A 10,000-nucleotide genomic window follows, 5' to 3' on the forward strand; every position below is an offset into this window, starting at 1 on the left:
TTACTCGCGCTTGTTCTTTTCCGTTCATATCAACTGTCAGGAGTGAAGAAAAAACTCTTTCTATGTTGCATATTGATGTACTTCTTGGATTCACTGTATCGAGTGACTTTACAAGCTCTGGGAATCAGTAAATCGTTCCCGCTTTCCAACGAACAAGTCATCCCTCTTAACATTCTCTTTGTCGTGAGTATTGTTGGCCACAACTACTTGTTAGCAAATCATCTGTGCCTTCATTCAAAGCGAGAAAAACGTGCTGCTTTCTTGCTTTGTTCAGTCATTTACTGTTTACCTCTTATAGCGGGTATAATTGTTTGTTCATATATTTATCCTGTGTATAACAAACAAAACGAAAAACACAAACTGATCATCGCTCTATTTTCTCCGCTCATAATGGTTGCCTTCAAGACAACATCTCGTATTTGTGTTCAGAGACTCTGGAGATTAACACACCCAGCTTATTCTTACGTTATGATGGCGCCATTGTATAGTGCCTCAGCGATCATGTTCCGTGTTATGCAGGTGGATCTCGGCAACTTAAAAGCCATTGCCTATCTTGGAATAATTCACGGCGTTGCCGAAGTCATAGAACGAAGCACAGTTGTTGTCATCGATCACATATGTCAACGAATCTTGAACCGAGCATCAGCTCCTTGGGGGCGTTACCGAACTCCGCGTACCGAGAGAATAACAGCGGATATCGCTATTATGAGCATGCTCTATGAGTCCACCGCACTTGTCTCCATCAATGGATTTTTTCACTTGTACCAATTCCTTTTCGTGAAGAATATTTCCTTCTGGTTATTGATGGTATCTTTTACCAAGTTGACTGCAGTTCCATTGGTAATCGAGTGGCTTTTCACAAGTATTTCCTTGGCGATTGAAACGCGATTCCAGAATTTGGCCGTCATAGCAGTTTGGAGAAAGGACTGGAGAAGACACATTCTTGTTGCTGTGTTGAACGTTTTACCATTGGCTGTCTGGGCGAGTCAAGGTCTTTTTATCGTCGTCCAGGCACGATTTGAGGCTCCTTTGGATCAAGTTTCTTGCAAAATGCCATTTTCTTAAATTAATACTTGTATTATGAGGGAGATGGTTAATTTTAAGACCCTTTAAATGAAGAAAGATGTGTATTTATCGATGAAGGCTGGAACATACATGTACTTCGAAAAAATACAAGTGTTACCACTCAGCAGGAGTTGAAGCTGTAATCTTTCGAAATGAGCTCAACTGCTCCACAGCATTTTATTCCTGCTCTGCGCCGGATGAATTTCCGACTCAATTGATTCTAGTTCAATGCTCTTGGCTCAACGAGTTTTCTGTAGCACTTCTGCAAACCATGGTCATTTCTATCAATTGTGACGAGAAAATGCAGCTACGTACAATATCAAATTACGACCTTGTAAAAACATGAATCAAGGGATTTTTTTCTAAAGCAAATGTAAATTAATGCTGCATTGATAGGAGTCTGACACACAAAACTTAAGTTTCATCGACGGAAAGAGCTGATAAAGGCAAATTAACCAACGAAGAATTGAAACATCAGCTTACAAATCTGTGAAACGTTGTTTAATTTACCTTTAAGTTTATAATCTTTTTGTATACAAAATCCAAAGTTAGCTGACAAATTCACCGGGGATCTCAGTTCGTGCATCTCTTTAAACAGCCCAGGACGGTTTTTTTTAATGCCCCCATTTAAAAATGACAGATAAAATTCGTTCTCCGCGCAATTCTTTTCAATTGGTTATAAGAGATATGTGAAGGTCTTCTGAACGTATCGGCAGTCGTCATTGCAAAGGATGATCTTACTCCACACTTAATGCATGTCAGCCATTTCCGAGTTCATGTATGCCTCCTCTTCAAAGCGAGTTTACGTGCAAAGCTTTTGTAATGAAAATTAGTTTTCATTCATATGTAAAGTAGAACTAGTTACCATCACAAGAACTTCGCACTTAGACTCGCTTTGAGAAAGAGGCAGACATGAACTCGGAAATGGCCTCTTGAAGACCGTGAGAGCTGGTTAGACGCTAATGGAACTGCAGCCTTTTTTGAGAATATTTTGAATGCTTCTTTTCTTTGTGTGTGCACTTAGGGTCGTGAAAATTCTAAAAGTTATTTTTATTTCTTGAGTTTTGATTTTGGTGCTAAATACAGTCATTTTTGGGGAGTTTTTGTCTTGTTGTAATTTATTCCTGAATAAAGACGACGATTTTTATGACGGCTGACCTGTGATGGCTGGAACAGAATGATTTGGCACGCCAAACATTCCTGTCAACAAAGTTGCCTCCTTTTTTTTCTTTTAAAGCAATAATAAATATTTATGACATCTCTCGAAGGAATAAAAATCCTCGCAGTTAGGAACGCAATTTTTGCAGTTGCGTTAAGAGGCCTCAAAAATTCAGGACTTCAACGGGGTTTGAACCCGTCACCTCGCAATACCGGTGCGACGCTCTAATCAACTGAGCTATGAAGCCACTGACGTTGGGAGCTGGTCATTTGTGGGTTCCATGCTCCCGTGAGGTATGAATCAACGATGAAATGATGTATGAAATGGATTATATATGAACTGCGGATATGAAATCAAGTGAAGCAATGATTCTCGCAGCTATGAACGCAATTTGCATTTCGTTGTTTTGATACTGGCTAATTCTTATATGCCTCGTTCTTCAAACGATGTCTGGTTAAAAAAACACCATAGTGGCCGGGTATTCTGCACTTCTCAGTCTCGCAAATCAACTTCATTGCATGTAAATATGTCCGGCAATTTGCCCATTGAATTCTTATCGTTCAATTTTATATTATATCCTATTTTATTAAAAAGTAAACTACTGATATTAGATTTCCAGTATTTTCATTGGCTCGCCGGACACGAGCTAATTAACAATTATTCCATAGCGCGCGTTGGATATGAGATGGTAAATAGCCAACGAGGCGCGTAGCGCCGAGTTGGCTATAACCAGTCTCATATCCAACAAGCGCGAATGGAATAATTGTTTTATTAAATTCCTTCAACTCTACAAATTTGGAAGTACGAAATACGAGCGGAAAAAGTGAGCAAATCCGAGCCAAATCGAAAAAAACTTGATGAGAACTGATGCGATGTTGTGTAATACCTTGTTGTCAGACAGACGCAGGCTCATCACAAAAACATTTCTTACCTTTTCGCGTACTTCTAAACGTCGGAATTGATCCAAACTTTCCACAAAAAAACTTTTTTTTCTCCTTTTTGGCTTTATTCAAAGAGAAATTTGGCATTCCGACGAAAACATTTTTAGTTTAGCAACGCTTAACGCAATCATTTACCATATAAGGTCAAACCAAGGTATATGAGCTGATAACCGAGATTGAGTGAACCAATCAGAGCACGCGAAATGCATTATCCGAGGTTGAGAATTTAATAACAGTTCATATACTGCACCTAATATGGTCAAGAAACGCGTCGTGCACAAAGCGAGCTGGCTCTGAGAAAAAAATGGCTGACAAAAGCCGTTTTAGACCGGAATTAACTGAAGCAGAAATCGATGCTTTAGTCGACAATACTATCCCAAGAACATCAAAGAAGAGTTGTTGATCCTGGAGTTTTAGTAAAACAATTATTCTACTCGGGCTTCCTGGATATAAAATGATTATAACCAACTCGGCGCTACGCGCTTAGTTGGTTATCTATCACTTCATATCCAGCGCGCCCTCGTAGAATAATTGTAATATACTTACCAAGATATCACGCTTCTGATTGGTCAACTAAAGACGAATGGAATAATAATAATAACAATAATAATAATAATAATAATAATAATGATGATGATGATGATGATGATGATCGTTTATTCATCGTTTTTGCACCATAAACTGAATTACAAGGCAGGTCAATAATTACATACAATTACTTCTGAATTGTGACACATGAATACAAATGTTGTACATATTAATTAAATGTCAATTAAATTAAGTACTATGTAAATATTAAATACTATGTCTGTTAGGACATATCATATTTCGGTATTTTAAACGTGATTTTGGTATTTGATGGTGCAAAAATTTCCGAGTCCGTTAGTTCTTGAAGAGGCAGGCACAGAAACGGTTTCTCCTGTTCCAATACGGTCTTGTGTGTGTAACACTCGGAAGTAAAAATAGAGGAACCGTAGCCTGGGAAAAACATACCAAAAATTATAAAAAGGTTCACCGGCTATATACAGTTAAAACTTTCGAGCTTTCGGCTGTCAGGCTACAGCCTTCAATGGAAATGAATGGAAAAAATGACAACTACAATATATACAAAAATGGGTGAGACTATAAAAAGAACAATTAGTTTTTTTGACACATATTTTTTCCCGTTTTAATATTCTTTTTATAATTTCACCTATTTTTGTATATATTGTAGTTGTCATTTTTTCCATTCATTTCCATTGAAGGCTGTAGCGTGACAGCCGAAACCTCGAACGTTTTAACTGTATATAACCAGTGAACGTTTTTATAATTTTTAACTCGGAAGTGAGTTGCGTAGCAGTTGGGAAGAAAAGTAACTTCGCTTGAGAAATGTTAAGAAAATTAAGCCTGCAATACGGAAGTTGCCATGCAAAGAGAAGCGATGGAGCGATTTGGTTGACTTTATTACAAAAAAACCGTATGAACGTGCATTTCGTGATCACTCACCAACGACTCGTGCAATTTTGAGAACCTTCAAAACATCACTTGTGCCCACAAATGAAATGCACTCGCGTTCATACGATTTCCTACACAAAAACTCGAGCGCCGTGCATCATGGGCAAATCCAGACACCAAGAGAGCACATGAAAGCACAATGTAACAGTACTAATGAACCGTTAGCGAGTTTGGGAAAGTAGCATTCGATTTGCAGCGTTTCAGTTCGCAAAACAAAACCTAAGATGAATTCAGAAAGCATGGATGTTTCAACAACAATCTGAACCCTTCGACGTAAACGAAAGTGATTCACGTGGGCGGAAGAGTAATTCGGAATAATAAATCACCGTATTGAAGATGTCAAGCAGCAGCTTTTAGTTATCAAGATTAGCTTCTTGCGTAAACAAATTTTCCTTGGACTAAAGGCAAAGAATTCAGTTTTTTGAAATATAATAGCGTGATTAATTTTCCTTAAAAGAACTAAATGGCAGGACGCACAGGTATCGAAGTGTTTGGAAACATCATCTTTAGTTTTACACGTAGTGTATCCGAACAATACAGCCCAAAGGACCCTGAATACAGTCAAGAAACCTTAGAATACGACCTTTTGCAGAATACAGGCCGAGAATGGTACGCTCAACCAGTGGACGAAATTATTTATCAGGAATACAATGACACAGAGGTCACAGTGGATGATTTCTTACCAGCTTCCTGTGGAGTTAAGGCGGTTTCTTTAGACGCTTGTTCCCTCGGAGATATCGAAGAACAAAACGAAATTCAGAAAACGCATCTCGAACAAGCCATGTCCTGGAAGCAGCTTAGACCATCTGCTTTGCGAACAGTGTGTAAGTCAACGGTGGTCGGTGCTTCGATTTCGCTTCTCTCAGCCATCGCCATTGGCATGATGTTCACAATGATCTCTTATCTTAGCAATAAAACTTTTCTAAACTGCCATTTTCAACCAAAAGCCTTCATTCCGCTAAAGTTACAATGGATGCAGGTGACTTGTAATATCATCTCTTGCTTCTTTTTATACATTTGGGTGTTTTTGCTCGCGCTAGTTCTGTTCCGTCCATATCAACTGTCAGGAGTGAAGAAAAAAATTTTCTATGTTGTATACTTAGCCATGTATTTCTTGGATTCATTGTACCGAGTGACTTTACAAGCTCTAGGAATCAGTAAATCGTTCCCGCTTTCCAGGGAACAAGACATCCCTCTAAACACTTTTCTTTGTCATGGGTATTTTTGGCCACAACTACTTGTTAACAAATCATCTGTGCCTTCACTCAAAGCGACAAAAGCGCGCTGTTTTCATGCATTTTTCAGTCATTTATTGTTTACCATTTACAGCGAGTGCCATTATCACTTTATTTATTTATACTATGTATAACAAACAAAACGAAAAAGGCAAAATGATCATCGCTCTATTTTCTCCGCTCATTGCGGTCATCTTTAAGACAACATCTCGTATTTGTGTTCAGAGAATAACACACCCAGCTTATTCTTACGTTATGATGGCGCCATTGTACAGTGCCTCAGCGATCATACTCCGGGTTTTGCAGGTGGATCTCACAAACGTAAAAGCCATTGCCTATCTTGGAATAATTCATGGCGTTGCCGAAGTCATAGAACGAAGCACAGTTGTTGTCATCGATCACATATGCCAATGAATCTTGAAACAAGCCTCAGCTCCTTGGGGGCGTTACCGAACTCCGCATACCGAGAGAATAACAGCGGATATCGCTATTATGAGCATGCTCTATGATTCCACCGCAATTGTCTCCATCAATGGATTCTTTCATTTGTACCAATTCATTTATATGAAGAACATATCCAACTGGGCAGTTTTGAAGGGCACCCAACGAGAATATAGTTCAAAACCACTTAAACATAGCATTGTTAAACGTATTTTAGAATTAAAACGGTAGATATAGGTATATTTTTATCCCCTAAAAAGTTTTGATCTGTTCGGATTTCCTAGCTGAAAGTCTAGTGAACCGAAAATTATAGGGATCAAAACTTACCTTTTCGAAAATTTCAGCCAGAAAAAAGGTTCCCGAAAATTCTAGGTTACCTTTTTAGGGTAAAAATCCGTTAAAAATGGGCAAATATACCATTTTTCAAATGTTCGAAAATCCTAGAAGAGGCAGGCAAGCAAGAAATTTTACAACAAATGTTCCGAAAATTCTAGATGTCAAATCGTCTACCGAACAGATATTTTCCGAAAATTGACGTTGGGTGGCCCTGAGTTTTTGCTATCCTTTACCAAGTTGACTGCAGTTCCATTAGTGATCGAATGGCTTTTTACAAGTATGTCCTTGGCCATTGAAACGCGATTCCAGAATTTGGCTGTCATGACAATTTGGAGAAAGGACTGGAGAAGACACATTCTAGTTGCTGTGTTGAACCTTTTACCATTGGCTGTTTGGGCGAGTCAAGCTCTTTTCCCTTTAGTCCAGGCACGATTTGATGATCCTTCGCATCAACTTCCTTGGAAAATGCCATTTTCTTAAAATAATAAACTTTCATTGTGAAGAAGATTATAAGCCACTATATGAACAGAGATGTCTATTTATCGATGATGACTGGAACATACTTAGAAAAAAATCTGAAGGTTATCAACGTCAATTGAACTTGTAATCTTTTGAAATTAGCTCGGATTCTAGAATCCCGTGAGGGAAGTCGTGAAAGGTAACATCCCCTCAGCACTGATTATAGTCCTGGAAGTGCAACGGATCAATGCTCGACTCGAATCATTCTAATTCAGTGACCTGGCTTTCAAACTCAAATTCAAGTTATTTTTTCGTTCACAGTATAAATAATATTTACACACGACTATTATATTGTTAATGAGAACAGAAGAAAAAAGTCCAGGTACAGACCGACAGAGAATTAGTATGGGTCATCAAATGTTTCTTAAGTGCTTTAAGTTATAAGGGAAAACAGGGACGGTAGAAAAAACGAAGAACCCTAAAACTAGATTTGGATTTCGAATCTCCCTACAAATTCTAAGGTTTCCGGTGAGGCACTTCTTCATATTACTTAGGGACTTCCTCTTGGACTGCCATTGTTATGCAAGCGATCAATCAAAAAAATTGTTGAAGTCCATTATCCCAGAGTCTCTCCGGCGTAGATACTTCATGTAACTACCATATAGTGGTTTGACTAAGCCCTATATAGGGGTATACAAGTATACATGGCCATACAGAGGTATACATGGCCATACATAACCCTTGACCGCTACGTTTATTAAAAAGTGCGAATACTATAGTATGTTCATAGGTAAAAAGCTGTTAAAATGATGAGTCTAAAAGTTTTCTATCTGTTTGAGCATCAGAGTGATGATGATGATTAAACAGATCAAAAACTTTTAGACTCATTTTAACAGCTTTTTACCTTAAAGTTTTATGCTACTTTTAACGGCGAAATGTATGTGACAAAACTAATTTCAAATCGTGAAGGTCTAGGTACGAGTCTGTAAATTACTGGATTAGCAACTATTGATCCACATAGTCATTAATTAAGTGCGGACCAAGCCTTGGATGGCCATGTATGGTTGTGTAAGGCCATGTATAGCTGTGGAGGGCCATGTATAGCTGTGGAGTACCATGTATAGCTGTGTTGGGCCATGTCTAGCTGTGTAGGGTCATGTATAGCTGTGGCGGGCTATGTAAAGTTTTTTTTTTTTTGGTTTTACGAGACATCTGGTTTGTCTCTTCTACTGGGCAAACCTGCCCAGAGGGAAGGAGCACGAACAGGACTCGAGGTCCTATGCGAGGTGCTCCACCCTACCCTATCCAGACCAGAAAGACCAGACCACAACACCGGGAACTACATGCCCTACTCTTTACGACAAGTGTGCGGGTTCTTTTACGTCCCACAGGATTATGAACATTGAAGGGTTGTGAGACGGGACCTCCGGCTTATCGTCCTTATCCGAGAAGACTAGAGAGTCTAACCATTTGCAGATGTAATTACAAAGGCAGCACTTTCTCCTCAGTTATTTAAAGACCCTGAGTGTTGGTCCGGCCGGAGTTGAACTCACGACCTCCCGCGTGACAGCCCGGTGCTCAACCAACTGAGCCACCGGTGCGCGGTGTCAAGGGCTATGTAACGCTGTGGAGGGCCATGTATAGCTGTGGAGGGCTATGTATAGCTGTGGAGGGCCATGTACAGATAGCTGTGGAGGGCCATGTATAGCTGTGGAGGGATATGTATGGCTGTGGAGGGCCATGTATAGCCTGGATGGCTATGTATAGCTGTGTAGGGCCATGTATAGCTGTGGAGTGATATGTATAGCTGTGGAGGGCCATGTATAGCTGTGTAGGACCATGTATAGCTGTGGAAGGCCATGTATAGCAGTGTAGGGTCATGTATAGCTGTGGAGGGCCATGTATAGGCTTGGATGGCCATGTATGGCTATATAAGGCCATGTATAGCTGTGTAGGCCATGCATAGCTGTGTAGGGCCATGCATAGCTGTGGAGGGCCATGTATGGCTTTGGAGGGCCGTGTAAAGTAAAGTAAAAAAAAGTGGTGCATTTATATAGCGCCCTTATCACTAACGTCTCAAAGGCGCTTTACAATGATCAATTTACCCCCAGCGGACTGGAAGCATATATATGTATAGCATGGATGGCTATGTATATTTGTGTAGGGCCATTTTTTTCCTGAAGACTTGTTCGGCTGAATTCATTTTTTTTTTTCATTTATCACTACTTTATCGTCTTTCAAAAGAAGTGCTCAAAAGTTTGGAGAAATCATTGCAAAATTATAACAACAGATAAATCTGAAAGCGGTCTTCGTCCCTGGAACAGAGCCCGCAATATAAAAGTATCCCATTCCCATTTTTGGGTATGAGAAGGAGTTGTACTATCGATCGTTTACAAAGAGTGAACAATCTCCATTTACAAACAAAGAAACAAGAAAGGTTGGTAATATCCAGTTGAATGTTATATATTACACACTTTAAACTGCAAAATTGATTTTTTCGGATATTGTTGTGACAACAAAGTTCGTACCACTGGCGTCACTCCTTTTTTGAACGGCTCGTTATGAGAATGATTGACATTGAGACTCCTCCTTGTCCCTTGGTGGCGTGGGAGCGAAGTTGTTACTGAAGCCATGGATGAAAGGAGTTCAGAAAAGAAAAGTAAAAGACAAAAGAAATACACCTTATTTATTGAAATAAAATGTTAAGGTAAACAACTACGAACCTCGCCTTCCGGATCTCGCCGCACTGGAGATCAAAAAGAAACACGGAAAGGTAAGCACTAGCCTGCGTGGCAGGCATTCGAAGGGGAAAGAGAAGAGAAAGGGAGAACCGCGGGAGAACGAGGAGGCTGCGCGTGAAAGGACCCCCT

The sequence above is a fragment of the Montipora capricornis genome, chromosome 11 (genome assembly GCF_036669925.1).
Source record: "Montipora capricornis isolate CH-2021 chromosome 11, ASM3666992v2, whole genome shotgun sequence".
Lineage (NCBI taxonomy): Eukaryota > Metazoa > Cnidaria > Anthozoa > Scleractinia > Acroporidae > Montipora > Montipora capricornis.